The sequence below is a fragment of the Nomascus leucogenys genome, chromosome 11, assembly GCF_006542625.1.
Source record: "Nomascus leucogenys isolate Asia chromosome 11, Asia_NLE_v1, whole genome shotgun sequence".
Classification (NCBI taxonomy): Eukaryota; Metazoa; Chordata; class Mammalia; order Primates; family Hylobatidae; genus Nomascus; species Nomascus leucogenys.
Window position 1 is genome coordinate 107081188 of NC_044391.1, and position 18481 is coordinate 107099668.

Sequence of the window (18481 nt, forward strand, 5' to 3'; positions counted from 1 at the left end):
TTTGCATCCCTCCTCCTCTCCACTCCTCACGACCCTCCCAGTCCTAGGCAATCACAAATCTTTCTTTCTCAATAGATTAACCTATTCAGGACATTTTATATGAATGGAATCATATAATATGTATCTTTTGTAACTGGCTTCCTTAGCATACGTTTTCACGGTTCATCCATGTTGTAGAATGTACTACTATTTCATTCTTTTTCATTGTCAAGTTACATTCAATTGTATGGCTATATCACATTTTATTTATCCATTCATCATTTAATAGACATTTGGATAGTTTCCATTTTTTTTTTTTTTTTTTTTTTTTGAGACGGAGTCTCACTCTGTCGCCCAGCCTGGAGTGCAGTGGCGCAATCTCGGCTCACTGCAAGCTCCGCCTCCCAGGTTCACGCCATTCTCCTGCCTCAGCCTCTCCGAGTAGCTGGGACTACAGGCGCCCGCCACCACACCCGGCTAATTTTTTTTATTTTTTTAGTAGAGACGGGCTTTCACCGTGGTCTCAATCTCCTGACCTCATGATCCGCCCGCCTCGGCCTCCCAAAGTGCTGGGATTACAAGCGTGAGCCATCCATTTTTTAACTTATGAATAATCCTGCTGTGAACATTCATGTACAAGTTTTTGTACGAGCACATTTTTATTTCTCTTAGGTATACACCTAGGAATGGAATTGCTGGATTGTATAGTAACCCTACGGTTAATTTGGGGGGAAACTGCCAAACGGTTTTCCACAGTGGCTGCATTCATTTTACATTTCACACTGCCACCAGCAGTGTATGTGGCTTCCAATTTCTCCACATCCTCACCAATACTTGTTATATTGTATTAAAAAAAAATTGACCAGGCACGGTGGCTTATGCCTGTAATCCCAGCACTTTGGGAGGCCGAGGTGAGCAGATCACCTGAGGTCAGGAGTTTGAGACCAGCCTCAACATGGCGAAAGCCTGTCTCTACTAAAATTACAAAGTTAGCCGGGCATGGTGGTGCATGCCTGTAATCCCAGCTACTCGGGAGGCTGAGGCAGGATAATTGCTTGAACCTGGGAGGCGGAGGTTGCGGTGAGCCGAGATCGCACCATTGTACTCCAGCCTGGGCAACAAGAGTGAAACTCCGTCTCAAAAAAAAAAAAAAAAAAAAAATTATAGCCACTCTAGTGGGTGTAAAGTGGTGTCTCGATGTGGTTTTGGTTTGCATTTCCTAGCGATAATGATAATGCCTTCATGTGTTTATTGGTGATTTGTAGATCTTTGGAGAAACGAATATTCTGATACTTTGCCCATTTTTAATTGGGTTATTTATCTTCATATTATTGAGTTATAAGAGCTTGCAATTTGGCTCTTGGTTAGTGTAAAATAGTCATCCGGAACAGGATCAATATTTGAGGTACCTGAGACCCAGAGATTTGGTGATGACTCAAGTGTTAAGTGACTAAATAACTTTTGAATGGGCTGTGCCCTTTTCCTGAGAACACCTGTACTCCCAACACACACCTAAACCTGGACTCCTACTCAGATCTCTGGCCTTATCTTACTTTTTGGTTTAGATTAGATTAGATCTCTTGTTTATACATTCTTATGGCACCTCTTGACATTCATATTACTCACAACTATAATTAAAGAATAATAATTATATAATTATTTTCATTATTATGTCTTTGTGGTTTTTTTTTTTTTTTTTGAGACCGAGTCTCGCTCTGGCGCCTAGGCTGGAGTGCAGTGGTGCGATCTTGGCTCACTGCAAACTCTGCCTCCTGGGTTCAAGCAATTCTCCTGCCTCAGCCTCTGGAGTAGCTGGGGCTACAGGCACCCGCCACCACGCCCGGCTAATTTTTGTATTTTTAGTAGAGACGGGGTTTCACTGTGTTAGCCAGGATGGTCTCGATCTCCTGACCTCAGGATCTGCCCGCCTTGGCCTCCCAAAGTTCTGGGATTACAGGCGTGAGCCACTGCGCTCAGCCCTATTTGCATTATTATTTCTGTGATTATAGCTTGTATGTCTGTCTTCCACACTAGATAATAAGTTCCTTCAGGGCAGGGCTGGTGCCTGTTTTGACCACTGCCTTATACGTAGTGCCTGGCACACAGTAAGCCTTTAGTAGTACTTGTTGAGTGATTAAAAGAAAGCAACGTATGAATTTAGAATTGATTGGGTAGGCATCAGGGTGCCTTTAGAGGTCCCTGAGCAGGAGACTAACTTGCTAAAAGTAGGCAAGATTGTCCTGGCAAAGATAGGGAGGTCAGGCTGCAGGTCTTGTGTCATTCATGTCTGTGTCTCCAGCATCTAGCGCAGGGCCATGCTGTTGAATGAGTGGCCATGTGGGGTATGGATCCAGTACTGTAAATATGAGGCAGTGAGGATTAGATTCCCAAGGCAGCAAGAATGAGGACTAAGCAGGGAGTAGGGAGACCATGAAAGGGTGGGCTTGATTGGCCAATGTGATAGGAATATGGGGAAAGGGATAGTCAGAAATGACTGTAAAAACCTTGAGCCCTAGGCTGAGTGAGATGGCTCACATATATAATCCCAGCACTTTGGGAGGCTGAGGCAGGTGGATCACCTGAGGTCAGGAATTCAAGACAAGCCTGGTCAACATGGTGAAACTCCATCTCTACTAAAAATACAAAAATTAGCCGGGCGTGGTGGCAGGCACCTGTAATCCCAGCTACTCAGGAGGCTGAGGCAGGAAAATCCCTTGAACCTGGGCAGTGGAAATTTCAGTGAGCCGAGATTGCACCACTGCACTCCAGCCTGGGTGACAGAGTGAGACTCCCATCTCAAAAAACAAAAACAACAACAACAAAAATGTCTAGTCCTGGTAGGGGAGATATATACAGAGAAAATAATGCACCCAATTGGGAATGCTGTCTAACAGACTTACTCCTGTAGCTTAGAGCCAAGCCAGAGGCTGCACTCAAATTTGTTTGTTGTTGTCTCCTTCCAGAGTCATAGACTCTCTCCTCCAGCATTTCTTGTTTAATTTTCAACTTCTGCCCTGGGATTCACTAGTGCATTCTGTCTTTAATGAGGTTTTTGTTGTTGCTGTTTTGTTTTGTCTTCTCTCATTTAGTCATTCAACACACTGGGTAACACGCAAGGAGCAGATCACAGATGACCATGTATGCCTAGCTAAGGAGTTCAGATTTTATTTAATGGGCAGTAGAGAAGTATTGAGGGGTGCTGAAAAGGTGAATTATACTTTCAATTTTAAGTTTGAGAACAGTGGTGGCAGTGTGGTGCATGGGTTTGAGGAGTGATTTGAGCAGGGAAGATTGGAGACCAGGAGCAGGTGAGGAGCCAGGCTTCTGTTCTGAGCTGCGCCCGGCGGACGTAGCAAGGGTCAGTAAGAGCTGAGAGCCGGGCCTTGTGCTCTGTACAACCAAAGGAAGGGCCTCCTTTTTCACATTCACATGTCATCCTTTGGGACAGTGGCAGCCAGGCCGGGAGCCCAGTTCCTAGACTCTTTCAACAGTCCAGATAAGGAATAAAAAGAGCAAGCAAGTGAGTGAACCTGACCTAAGGCGGTGGCCAATGAGGTTAGAGAGGATGGAGATGACTTGCTGTGCTGGTTGCTCCCAATTCATACTTTTTGCCTGCTCTGTGAAAACAGATCTGGAACCTTTCTTTTTTTTTTTTTTTTGAGACAGAGTCTCGCTCTGTCGCCCAGGCTGGAGTGCAGTGGCACAATCTCGGCTCACTGCAAGCTCCGCCTCCAGGGTTCACGCTATTCTCCTGCCTCAGCCTCTCCGAGTAGCTGGGATTACAGGCGCCCGCCACCACGCCCGGCTAATTTTTTTGTATTTTTTTAGTAGAGACGGGGTTTCACCGTGGTCTTGATCTCCTGACCTCGTGATCCGCCCGCCTCGGCCTCCCAAAGTGCTGGGATTACAAGCGTGAGCCACCGCGCCCGGCTGGAACCTTTCAATATTTTTCTTTCTCAGAATTGGACAGGCATTACAGGGGGAAAGGTTTTACTTCCCGATTCCTGTGTGTGTGCCACAGGCTCCTGCAGCACTTGAGGCTTCCCCAGGGACCAGCTCCTGCAGAGCATAGCTGTCTCCAACACTGAGCTTCTGTAATATGCTGACAGTGTCTCTAGTTTCCCGGCTCCTGCAGTGCCTGGCAGCCAGCAGCACCTAGTAGCCAGCAGCTGCCTCTAGAGCACCCGTTCCCACCCCTGGCCAGGTTTCGTAACGTTTGCAGCTTCTTCAGCGTCTGGCTCCTGCAGTGTGTAGCTCCAAGCAGCAACCAGCAGAGGGCAGCCCCTCCTGGAGCCACATCAGGTAGTTTTGTAGGTGAGATGTCCCCCATAAACAACTGTCCCTGGCACCTTAAAGATTTCTGGAAAATCCCAGGGGCAGGTTTTCATGAAGTTCTGCCAGTGTGGCATCACGGCAACTTTTCTGTGTTCCAGAGATCCATGGCTGTGCCCTCTCCAAAGTCTGAATCTGAGCTCTTGAGGGAAAAGGAGGTTCTTCTTGGGGACTCTATCTCAGACCTAGAGCTAGGGCTCCTCCTTATATCTGCTATTCCCATATTATTAAGAGTTCTCTTTACTTCTTACTAGTTAATCCGTCATTACCCCTATCCTCACTCACCTCAGTACCCCTATTACTAACTTATAGTTAGTAATTACACATGTATAACTTCTCCTATTCAAATTACTGTGTATTTGATCTCTCCTGATTGGAGATATCAGAATCAGAATGGACAGACTGATTCAGAATTTTTGCCAGGAGTGGTCTCTCAAAATACTACTGAGATGTGGAGGTGAAGGAGAAAGGGAAGCTAGAGTAACTGCTCATCGTTTTATCCCTCCTGACCTCATTTTTCTTCCTAGCTAATGGTATCAGTGGTACCATCTCCAAATGGAGACATCAAGTGAGTACTGGTTATAGCATTCTAGGGCTCAAGGGATAGCTGGGTGAAATACACAGAAATGAAATTACTAGTATAGAGATAGTCAAGGAAACCTTACTTTGAGTAAGTGAGATCTTCAAGGGAGTGGTGTAGGAGTGCTCTCAGAGAACTAATGGCACTGCATCTCTGTATAAAAAGTGACTGAACACCCACTCACTACTTGGAAGTACGAATGTGGAAGTCAAAAACTTTGAGACTGAATTAAGGCAGGTCTTCATGAACCAGCTTAGGACTGTGTGGAAATTAAGAACAACATTGAGTTACTATACTGACTATGGCTACATATTGTAGATAATTGAGTTGAAACAACCAATCACTTTCAATGTTCTGAACCCTAAAAAAGGTGGATCACCTAAGGTCAAGAGTTCGAGACCAGTCTGGCTAACATTGCGAAACCCTGTCTTTACTAAAAAATACAAAAATTAGCCGGACGTGGTAGGTAGATGCCTGTAATCCTAGCTACTCGGGAGGCCGAGGTATGAGAATTGCTTGCACCTGGGAGGCACAGGTTGCAGTGAGCAGAGATCGCACCATTACACTCCAACCTGGGTGACAAGAGCGAAACTCTGTCTCAAAGAAAAAAAAAAGAGAGAGAGAGAGAGAGAAGAATTAAATAAAAGACTTTCTCCAGATACTTAAGAGAAATCTGGGAAAGAGAGGAAGAGAATAAAAATTAGAATACCTAAATAACAAAATTTAGAGCTCAAACATTAAACATGAAGAAAATGTTTTGTCTTAGAATTATTATTATGTTACTAATATAGGGTGGGGATAAAAATTCAAACAATAAGAAATGTGCAAACTGAAAAATGCAAACCCTATTTTCTATCCTCTCTTTCCCAGTTTCGCTTCTCAGAGGTCACCCTAGTTAAAAAATGTAGTGCGTAACCTTCTAGACCTTAGATAGATAAATTTTAAATTTTTCTTTTATTTTTTTATTTTTTATTTATTTATTTGTTTATTTTGAGACGGAGTCTTGCTCTCTCCCAGGCTGGAGTGCAGTGGCAAGATCTCGGCTCACTGCAAGCTCCGCTTCCTGGGTTCACGCCATTCTCCTGCCTCAGCCTCCCAAGTAGCTGGGACTATAGGCGCCCGCCACCACACCCGGCTAATTTTTTGTATTTTTAGTAGAGATGGGGTTTCACTGTGCTAGCCAGGATGGTCTTGATCTCCTGACCTCGTTATCTGCCCGCCTCGGCCTCCCAAAGTGCTGGGATTACAGGTGTGAGACACTGAGTCTGGCCTTAACATTTTCTTTTCATAAACAAATCAATCATGCTATACATATTTTTTATTTTTTTATTTTTATTTTTTTTTTTTGAGACAGAGTCTCACTCTGTTGTGCGGGCTGTTGTCTCGAACTCCTGACTTCAGGTGACCCACCCGCCTCAGCCTCCCAAAGTGCTGGGATTGCAGGCATGAGCCACCATGCCCCGCTCATATTTTTAAATTTTTAACATGGTATTCTGTAACTTGCTTTTTTTGCTTAGCAATCTAAAATATACTAAATATTGTTCCACGTCAGTACACATAGATTTATCTCATATTTTAAAACAGTTGTATGGTATTCCGTTGCAAATATGTGCCATAACCTATTTTACCATTGCCTATTTATGGACACCTGGAGGGTGAGAAGCCAGTCATTTAAAGAGCAGAGAAAACTGTGTTCCTGGGAAGGGATTAGCAAGGTCACAAAGGCACTGGGGTGAGGATTTTGTCGGGTTCCAGGAACAGAGAGACCCAACCATGGGATCCCAGTGGGTCCATCTGAAGACCAGAGAGAGACTGTGGTGCAGAGAGCAGGGCTTGGACTTCCTGGGGTTGTTTCCTGCCTCCACAGTAGCTCTCTGAGAGACCCTGGGCAAGTGTAACCTCTGTGCCTCTGTGGCTTCATCTGTAAAATAGGAATGATAATAATACCTACTTCCAAGGCTTGTTGTCAGGATCCAAAGACTTACTATACATAAAGTCCTTAAAACAATGTCTAACCCATAATAAGTCAGCAGTGATTATGCAGGTCATGGAAAGGATGTCAGATGTTATTTAAGTGCAGTGGGGGCTGGGCGCGGTGGTTCACGCCTGTAATTCCAGCACTTTGGGAGGCCAAGGCAGGTGGATGGATCACTTGAGGTCAGGAGTTCAAGACCAGCCTGGCCAACATGGCGAAACCCTGTCTCTACCAAAAAAATACAAAAATTAGCCAGGTGTGGTGGCAGGCACCTGTAACCCCAGCTACTTGGAAAGCTGAGGCAGGAGAATCTCTTGAACCCGGGAGGCAAAGGTTGCAGTTAGCCAAGATCGTGCCACTGCACTCCAGCCTGGGCAATAGAGTGAGACTTTGCCTCAAAAATAAATAAATAATTAAATAATTAAATAAATGCAATGGGAAGCTATCGAAATGTTTTAATCAGGGGAATGTCTTGACTCAGTTCTTTATTTTTATAAGATTACATTCCCCATTGGATGGAGAATGGGTTGGAAGGAGGTAAAAGCTAGAAGACCAGTTAGGAAGCTATTGCATTTGTCCAGGTAAGAGACCATTGCAACACAGTAATAGCAAAGGAGACAGAGAAAAAAGGGCAGTGGTAGATCTATTTTGGGGCCAGAATTGAGTGGACTTGTAATAGGGTAAGGGGATGGAGATGTCAAGAGCTCAAGAAGGTCTATTGTGCCCCAGACTGAGATGGGGAAACTTGAGGAAGAAGGAGTTTGGGCAGGGCTAAGGGGATAAGAGTTTGATTTTGAATTAAGTTTGAGATGCTTTGAAACATCAAAGTGGAAGTTGTCAAGTAGGCAGTTGAATATACAAATATAAAACTGGATATTCTTTAAAATCTTATTATACATTTGGAAGTTATAAATCATATTTGCTTCCATCCATGAATTTTTATTTAACATGGAGTAATTAAGTGACTAATTATAAACTGAGCACTGAATTTTTTTGTTGGCAATGGAATGTTGTAATTGGCTTTTTTGTCCTGATTATGAAAGTGATGTTATATCTTGCATGTATAATACTGGCTGCATAATATTCTACCATATGGCTGTACATAATTTATTTAATCATTTTCTTTGTTTTTTCTAGTTTTTCAATATTTTAAATAACAAAATTGAGTATTTTTGTATATAAATTTATATCTGAGTTTTAAACTTTTTTGCTTAAGATAGATTCCTAAAAGAAGAATACTTAGGGAAAATACTTTGTCAACAAGTATGATCTTTTTTAGGACTTTTGAAACATATTGTCAACTTACTTTCCAGAAAAGTTGCATTAATTTACACTCATAGTAGCAATGACTGTTCACTACACCATTGGCATCATAAATAAAAAGTTTTTTAATAGGTGAAAAATGGCATTTTGTAGTTTTAATTTGCATTTCTTTTACAAGTGACATGGATTATCTCTGCTAATCTCTTACTGCTTTTACCATGAAATGGTGGCTGTGGTTCTCCCTGCCTGCTGTGCTCTCTCCACCCACACTATCTCCTTCATCTGGTTAATTCCTACCCATTCTTCATCTTTCATCTCCAGTGACACCCCTCAGTATTGACTGCCCTCCTCCTGCCTCCAATAATATGTCTGATTTTTTTGATAGATGTTCTCATAGACTTGTGATCTTCTCCTGAGCCACTTATTTCTACTTGAAATTATATATTTACTAATGGAATTGTTCAGTTAATGCTTATTCCCCCAAAACTCTAAGCTTCAGGAAGGTAGGAATCTTTTGCTCATCGTTGAATTTCCATTCAATAAACGGTTGTGGAATGAATGAACGCATGAAAAAAAATGAATAGGAAGTAGGAAGGGAAAGGTACTATGATTGGCTAGCCTGGGTCGTGTGTCTACCCCTCTTCCTTGGAGGCAGGTCTATTACTGGAATAAACAGTGACACAAATATAGTTAGTAAGAAATCGTTATGAGCTGAGCAGCTATTCCGATTTGTGTCAGCCACAAGAAGTTTAAAATTTTTCTGTACTCAGACCTACAAATATTCTTTGTTAAAATTTTATTGCATTTAGGCTTAGAATGTCTTTTCTCACTCTGAGATGACATGTATCCTTACATTTTCCTCTAGGTTTTAAAAAGTGATTTCTTTTAAACATTTGACAGCAGTTGGGAAGTTCTCACTTTGAAAACACTGGAGAAACCACATAAAACAAGGTTCAGTGCAGGAACGAATTTTCTGAACTGAACAGAAGAGAAAGAGGATGACAAAGTTGATATGAGAGATTGTCTTTTACTGATTTTCTATGGGCAAATGGAATGTCTTAATGTTAATATTGTCCTCGCCAGAACTTTTTTGCTTAAGATAGAATATTTATGGGGCCAATCAACACCATTAAAAGAAAACCCAAAGAGTGGACTGAGTTTTTAAAAAAATGTAACACAGGCTGGGCACAGTCGTTCATGCCTGTGATCCCAGCACTTTGAGCAATCAGGGATGGAGGATCACTTGAGCCCAGGAGTTCAAGACCAGCCTGGACAGCAGTGGGAAACCCCATCTCTACATTGAAAAAAAAAAAAAAAAGTCCAGGTGCAGTGGCTCATGCCTGTAATTCCAGCACTTTGGGAGGTCAAGACGGGCGGATTACCTGAGGTCAGGAGTTCGAGACCAGCCTGACCAACATAGTGAAACCCTATCTCTACTAAAAATACAAAAATTAGCCAGGTGTGGTGGCCCACGCCTGTAATCCCAGCTACTCGGGAGACTGAGGCAGGAGAATTGCTTGAGCTGAGGAGACGGAGGTTGCAGTGAGCTGAGATCGTGCCACTGCACTCCAGCCTGGCCGACAGAGCGAGACTCTGTCTCAAAAAAAAAAAAAAAGTAACACAAATATTCACAGACAACAGCAGTATGTATGACAAGGTGAAAGGTCACATGACCAGTTATAAAAGAGTTTTCAATGCTGAACTAGTTAAAACCCTGCCTCCCATCCCCAGTCAGCCCCAACCCTTCCTGATTAGTCTAGGGAGTCCTTAGGGAGATGCTTGCTTTCTCCTTTTGCCACTTCTCTACCACTGCCTGCCACAACCCTGGGAATTGGGGGCTGTAATTCACACTGCGTGGCTTACTTCTAAGTGTCTTAACGGAGACTCTGCTGATATTGTTCTTCTATTTGATACCTGTCAGGCCTCCGAGCCCAAGCCAGGCCATTGCATGCCCTGTGACTTGCATGTATACGCCCAGATCGCTTGAAGCAATTGAAGAATCACAAAAGAAGTGAAAATGGCCGGTCCTTGCCTTAAGTGATGACATTACCTTGTGAAAGTCCTTTTCCTGGCTCATCCTGGCTCAAAAATCTCCCCCACTGAGCACCTTGCGACCCCCACTCCTGCCCGCCAGAGAACAAACCTCCTTTGACTGTAATTTTCCTTTATCTGCCCAAGTCTTTAAAACGGCCCCACCCTATCTCCCTTCTTCGCTGACTCTCTTTTCGGACTCAGCCCGCCTGCACCCAGGTGAAATAAACAGCCATGTTGCTCACACAAAGCCTGTTTGGTGGTCTCTTCACACGGATGCGCATGAAAATACCCTCTCCATTAAGGCTTTTTTTTTTTTAAGGTACTTTTATTGTAGCACCTCTTTATTAAGTCTTAAACTGGCTACCAGTATACTAGGAAATTTTGTTTGGTATAAGATGTAGATCGTATTATTTTTCTCCATATAGATATCACCAGTTTTCCCAACATTGGGTATGAAATAACTTGGCTCCTCTGTGGTGCTACTTTTATTGTATATTTCCATATATGCACATGTCTATTTCTAAGCTATCTACTCTATTCATTTGTCTACTTGACTGTGCCTGCAACAATATTGCTTAAACATTTTATTACTAAGGCTTTATGGGCGTGTCATTAAAACTGGTAAGAGGAGACTCCCTTTGCAATTATCTTTTTTTTTTTTGAGGCGGAGTCTCGCTCTGTCCCCCAGGCTGGAGTGCAGTGGCTGATCTTGGCTCACTGCAAGCTCTGCCTCCCGGGTTCACGCCATTCTCCTGCCTCAGCCTCCCGAGTATCTGGGACTACAGGCACCCGCCACCACGCCCGGCTATTTTTTTGTATTTTTAGTAGAGACAGGGTTTCGCCGTGTTAGCCAGGATGGTCTCGATCTCCTGACCTCATGATCCACCCATCTCGGCCTCCCAAAGTGCTGGGATTACAGGCGTGAGCCACTGCGCCCAGTTGACTTGGTTAGTTGTTCAATGAAAACGAATCTAGGTGTTGTCAGGAAGGTATTTTGTAGATGTGATTAAAATCCATTACTCTGTTAACTTTAAGTGAGGGAATTTATGCTAGATAAACTGGGTGTGCCTAATTCAATCAGTTTAAAGGTCTAAAGAGCAGAGGTGGGGCTTCCCTAAGGAAGAAAAAATTAGTCCTGTGGACTGCAGAGTCCTGTCCCTGAGAATTCCAGCCTGCCTGTCCTGATACCCTGCTGTATGGATTTCAGACTTGATGGGGGCAACCCACACAAATTCTGTGAGCCAATTTCTTGGAATAATTCTCTTACTATATATCTCCCATATAGGGAGGGTTCTGTTTTTCTGTCTTAACCCCGATACACTTTCTTTATAAAATATTTTTTAAAAGATTGACTTATTTATGAAACTTTATTCTTTAAAATAAATTGTAGAGATGTTTATTGAGTTCCTCAAAAAATGTAAAATTTTGATTTTCTTTCTTTTTCTTTTTTTATTGGTATATAATAGTTGTACATATTTTTGGGATCATATGATATTTTGATAATTGCATACAATATGTAATGATCAAATTAGGGCAATTGGGATAGCCATCACCTCAAGCATTTATCTTTCCTTTGTGCCTGGAACATTTCACATCTCTTCTAGCTATTTTGAAATATACAATAAATTATTATTAACTGTAATTTTCCTACTGTACTGTATTGAATACTAGAACTTACTCCTTTTATCTAACTATATTTTTTTATCCCTTAACCAACTTGTCTTCGGCACCCTCATCTCTTCCTCTCCTCTGATAACCACCACTCTACTCTCTACCTTCATGAGAATGAGAATAACTTTTTTTTTTTTAAACATGGTCTCACTCTTTCACCTAGACTGGAGTATAGTGGTGTGATCTCAGCTCACTCCAACCTCCGCCTCCCAGGCATGTCTTTCTATGCCTGCTTATTTCACTTAATATAAGGAACTGGATCTCCAGTTCCATTCATGTTGCTGCAAATGACATGATTTTATTATTTTTTACAGCTGACTAGTATTCCGTTGTGTATATATACCACATTAAAAAAAAATCTATTCATCCACTGATGGATGCATAGGTTGTGGCCCTCTTGGATCTTGTCTTTATTTAGAATTGTGATTTTTTTTTTCTTTTTGAGACAAGGTCTTGCACTGTTGCCCAGGCTGAGTGCAGTGCATGATCACGGCTCACTGCAACCTCAGCCTCCCAGGCACAAGCATTCCTCCCACCTAGCCTCCCAAGTAGCTGGTGATATGGGCAGGAGACAAGGAAGGGTAGAAGAGGGTGGCTCCCTGGCAAAGGCCCTACCCTCAAGCCTGGATACCTGCAGCCCTAAATGAGAACAGGCATTTCTGTTTTCGTGCCCTAAAATTTGCCTTTTAGCCTGCCAGGTCCCCTATCCTGCCCCAGTAGAAACCCCAAACCTCAGGCTCCAGAGGAGACCAGCAGACCAGCAGACCAGCAACAGCAGAACAACAAGGCAGAGAAAGGGAGAAGAGGAGGGACATCTGGATGCCGAGGTGAGTTTGGCCAGGGGTCGTTGGAGAAGAGGCCAGCTGCTGGGAAGATCACTTTCCCACTCCATTCCCCCTTTCAGCTCCCCACTCATCTCGCTGAGAGCCACCTCCACCACTCAATTAAACCTTGCACTCAGCTGGGCACAGTGACACATGCCAGTAATCCCAGGACTTTCGGAGGCCGAGGTGGGCAGATCACCTGAGATCAGGAGTTTGAGACCAGCTTGGCCAATATGGTGAAACCCTGTCTCTCCTAAAAATACAAAAATTAGCCAGGCTTGGTGGCAGGCACCTGTAATCTCAGCTACTCGGGAGGCTGAGGCAGGAGAATCACCTGAACCCGGGTGGCAGAGGTTGCGGTGAGCTGAGATTGCACCACTGCACTCCAGCCTGGGTGACAGAGTGAGATTCCACCTCAAACAAACACACAAACAAACAAACAAAACCTTGCACTCATCCTTGGAGCCTGTGTGTGATTCGATTTTTCTGGAACACTGGGCAAGAGCTCAGGATATGGAAGGCTGTTACACTGGCCCTCTGCCCTTGTGATAAGAGCTGATTAACACTCAGGCTGTCTGCAGACAGCAAAGCTGAAAGAACTTGGTAACACTGGAGTTGCAGGCACCCACCCCTAGACACTACTGCAGGGCTGAGAGCCCAAAGCACTTGCCCTGGCCTCTGCACCTGCCTCTTTGCATGCTCCCCCTAGGGATTTGAGCTGCAAGGTGATGGAACAGGCAAGTTGCACCCCTGTTGCACGTCCTGCAAGGGGAAATCAGGGAACTCTCCCACTTCCCTGGGACTATAGGTGTGCGCCACCACACCTGGCTAATTTTTCTGTAGAGATAGGATTTCATCATATTGCCCAGGCTGGTCTTGAACTCCTGGGCTCAAGCAATCTGCCTGCCTCAGCCTCCCAAAGTGCTGGGGTTACAGGTGAGAGCCGCCACGTCTGGCCTTATTTCTCTTTATAAAGGAATTGTTGTTTTTTGAGTACTACCATTTTAGGCAGGAGGTGGGAGAAGATAAAGTGTGAGAGGCTGGTTGGGGCAGGAAACTAGGCTGATAGTGAAAAAAATGTGTTGAGAAATAACAGCACTTAATTTCTTTTGAATGTGCCACATAGATTAAGTGGGTTAATTTTATTTAATCCTCGCTACAACTATATGAGGTAAATACCATTATTACACCCATTTTACATAGATGAGGACATTGAAGCTGGGAGGAATAGTAAAACCTGCCTAAGGTCACAGCCTGTAGGTGGCAGAACTTGGTGTTAAACATTAAACCCAGGAATGTTATGCTCAGAAGCTTTAATCTTTATGATATACAGCCTTCCAGTTCAGAGTAGGCTGGGCTGAGCTAATTATACTTGGAAGTAAGAGATAAACGTAGGCAAACGATTATACAGCTGAATGTTAGGAGTCGAGAATCCTGCTCATTTTCTTCATTGGATAGACCTCAAAAGCAGACTTTTTTTTTTTTTTTTTGAGACGGAGTCTTGCTCTGTCACCCAGGCTGGAGTGCAGTGGCGCGATCTCAGCTCACTGCAAGCTCTGCCTCCCAGATTCACGCCATTCTCCTGCCTCAGCCTCTCCGAGTAGCTGGGACTACAGGCGCCTGCCACCACGCCCGGCTAATTTTTTGTATTTTTAGTAGAGACGGGGTTTCACCGTGGTCTCGATCTCCTGACCTTGTGATCCGCCCGCCTCGGCCTCCCAAAGTGCTGGGATTACAGGCGTGAGCCATTGCGCCCGGCCCAAAAGCAGACTACTTTCATCAAAGGGACCCTAAATAAACACCTTGACCTCAGCTCAACAAACTGTCAAACTTAAAAAAGGAAAAAAAAAAGGGCATCATTGATGATGCTCTGCGAGCACAGTGCTTTTTAATGGTTTGTAAGTTTAGTGGGTTTGTCCTGGTAGAGGTTAGCCTAGGTAAAAATCCACAGCTTCTTGCTCGCAGTGTAAATGTTTATAGACTGGTGCTTGTTCATTTTAGCTTTTCTTGTTGAGTCACTTATACTTCTCATTTTTCCTTAAAGATTATTTCAAGCCGGGCGCGGTGGCTCACGCTTGTAATCCCAGCACTTTGGGAGGCTGAGGCGGGCGGATCACGAGGTCAGGAGATCGAGACCACGGTGAAACCCCGTCTCTACTAAAAATACAAAAAATTAGCCGGGCGTGGTGGCGGGCGCCTGTAGTCCCAGCTATTCGGAGAGGCTGAGGCAGGAGAATGACGTGAACCCGGGAGGCGGAGCTTGCAGTGAGCCGAGATTGCGCCACTGCACTCCAGCCTGGGCGACAGAGCGAGACTCCGTCGCAAAAAAAAAAAAAAAAAAAGATTACTTCAAAAATAAACTTTTTACTGAAGTTGAAGATACATCTAGAAAATTACATGTATCTTAACTGTAAAGCTGGATAAATTTTTACAAAATGAATGCACTCATGCAGTCAATACCCAGATTAAGAAATAGAACATTACTAGTCCTTCTGAAGTTCCCATTAAGCGTCTTTCAGTAACTTTCCATCAAAGTATCCATTATTCTGATGTCTACACTGTGGATTAGTTTTTCCTGTGGTTGAGTTTTATAGAAATTGAATTATGTGCTAGAAACTCCTTTACTTTTTTTTGCTCAACATTATATTTGGGAGATTCTTCCAGGTTGCTGCGTGTTGCTAAAGTTAATTTATTCTTTTTGCTGTATGGCATGTCATTGTTTGACTATGCCACACTTTACCCTTCTACTCCTTAGAATTGGACATTTGGGTTGCTTCTAACTTTTGACTACCATAAGTAGTGTGGTTATGTCCTCGTAGACTTTTGATTTTTTTTTTAGTCAGCCTTTAAGATGTGCAGCTCATCATATCATGCTGTAATCAAGGTGTGACAACAATGATGTCACGTCATGCCACCCAGTCCTTTGATTCTACCACCAATGTATTGCATAAAACCACTCGATTACTCTTAGGTAATATGTATGTGTGTACATGTGCGTGTGTGTGTGTGTGTGCATGTACAGATTTTTTTTCCTTTACATCCTTGAATCACATTATATAGGAAGTTCTCTATACTGCCGATGTAGCGGCTTCATTGTCTGGGGTAAATACCTGGGGTTTGTTGTCTTGCACCAAGAAGATTAAAGACATGGACACACGCAAGGAGTGAGTTTAGGAGCAGAGGTTTAATAGGCAAAGAAAGAGAAAGGAGAGCAGTTGCCTCTCTCTTACCAGACAGAGGGGCGTCTAAAAGGGAAAAGCTGGTCTGCGGTGGACCACAGCAGATTTTACAGGTAGGCTTGAGGAGGCAATGTCTGATTTTTATGTAGGGCCCACGGATTGATTTGACCAGGTGTGACATTTACATAGCTTGTGGGGAAGGCTGGTCATCCCACCCTAATCTTATTATGCAAATGGGCTTTCCACTTGGCCAGTGACATCTTGTCTGCTCCTTACTGTATGCATGGCTGGCAAAGAGAAGGGAAGATGGACCCGCCATTTTGATCATGCCTAGTCCCAGGTAGCCTTTTCCTGTTGGCATGACTGGCGACATTCACCTGTGCAAGTTTCCAGCTTGCTTGTTTATGTCTGCAGCTTGATTTTACAGGCTGCTCTGTGTTAGAGAAGAAAATGATGTTAGCGCTGCTTTTCATTAAAGGGAAAACATTACTGAGGACTTCCTTACCCTCACTATCTGCCTAAATAATTTCTTTTTAACTCCTATGTCATTGATTCTTTATGACTTTGCATTGTGAGCATTTCTCACATTATAAAAATTCCTGCAAAATGTAATTTTTAATGGAGATCTCTATTATTCTGTCTTATGGCTCTACCACAATTTATTTAACTAATCCCCTAATGGTTGATATTTAGCTAAACTGCAGTTCTTGTTAATACAAATAATGCTGTGGATAAACTACCTTGGATGTAAATCTTTGTCTCTTTTGCGCCTCTGCTTTGAATGGGACTGAAAATTCCCCATATGGTTAGTGTAGGACTGTGTGTAGTTTAGGGTAGCAGAGGCACTATATATCTTTCTTGTGACATATCTCCCTTTATTCCATTAGTATCTTCATCTTGGAAATGAGAGCATACATTTTCCCACTTACCTGGGCCCTCTGGATGTAGCTTGTCCAGGCCAGCCACTGCATCTTTGCCCTCAAGAAATGAACACTTGTGTACAATCAACTCTTAATCTTTACAACTCCAGAATTTACCTCTCAGTTTCATTGTGGTTTACAATTGTGGAGGAGGGAAGTTAGAATTGCTTCCTCTTGGGAGAATAAACAGGCAGGAGCAGGAGATGTAGATGAAAGAGTAGAGGGACAGGTAAAGGGCAGAGGGGCTGCAGATCCATGATTTGCCCTTGTTTTGGGTCTGTATTCATTTCTGTTTGGCAACAAGGCTGAGGCATCATTTAGGTAACCGCTATTTTCAGTTTCCATCCATATGCTATTATAGTCCATTCATATGCCATTCTATTTCAACTGCTATTTTCTTTCTTTTTTTTTTTTGAGACGGAGTCTCACTCTGTCACCCAGGCTGGAGTGCAGTGGCGTGATCTTGGCCCACTGCAAGCTCCATCTCCCGGGTTCACGTCATTCTCCTGCCTCAGCCTCCTGAGTAGCTGGGACTACAGGCACCCGCCACCATGCCCGGCTAATTTCTTTTTGTACTTTTGGTAGAGACGGGGTTTCACCGTGTTAGCCAGGATGGTCTCAATCTCCTGACCTTGTGATCCACCCGCCTCAGCCTCCCAAAGTGCTGGGATTACAGGCGTGAGCCACCTCGCCCAGCCTCAACTGCTATTTTCAATTCCATTCATATACTATTATGAATGTATAATTGGTGGAGTTAGGTTCCTGAGACAGCTGAAGGGCGTGGAGGCAGAATTCAGAAACACGTTCATATCTTTCCTATTAAAATAATTACAAGGCCAGGCCTGGTGGCTCACATTTGTAATCCCAACACTTTGAGAGGCTGAGGCAGGAGGATCACTTGAGCTCAGAAGTTTGAGACCAGCCTGGGCAACATGGCAAAACCCCATCTCTACAAAAAATACAAAAATTAGCTGGGCATGGTGGTGCACGCCTGTAGTCCTAGCTACTTGGGAGGTTGAGGTGGGAGAATCACTTGAACCCAGGGGACAGGGTTGCAGTGAGCTGAGATCACGCCACTGCACTCCAGCCTGGGCAATAGAGCAAGACTCTGTCTCAAAAAAAAAAAAAATTCCACTTCATCTTGTAACCACAGTTCATTTGTCCTTCCTTCATGGCAGGGCTCTTCAAAGGAGGCATCTGCACTTGTATGCTTCACATCCTCACCTCCCAAGCTGTAGTTTCAATTCCAACCAGTCCAACTCTGAAGTCATTCCCCATGACCCCTGCTCCTGCTCACCATTCCCCATCCAGTTGGCAGAGTCATTTTTTTTAGTCCTTCCTCTTCCTTACTTTCTGTTTCTTCACATCCAATCAATCATGAAGACCTTCTCAGTTTACCTCCTAAATTTCTTTCACTTTACTCCCATTGTCACCACCTGTGATAGTTTGCTGTGGCTGCCATAACAAAGTACTGCCGAGTGAGTGGCCTAAATAACAGAAACGTCCCATTGTCTCTTCTTGGCTGGAAGTTGAGGTGTTGGCAGGGTTGGTTCCTTCTGGGGGCTATGAAGGAAGGCTCTGCTCCAGCCCTCTCTCCTTGGCTGGTAGACAGCCAGTTTCATGATCATAGGTGTTCTCCCTGTATCTTCACATTGCCTTTCCCCTGTACCTATCTGTGTCTCAATTTCCCCTTTTACCAAGGAGACCAGTCATATTGGATTGGG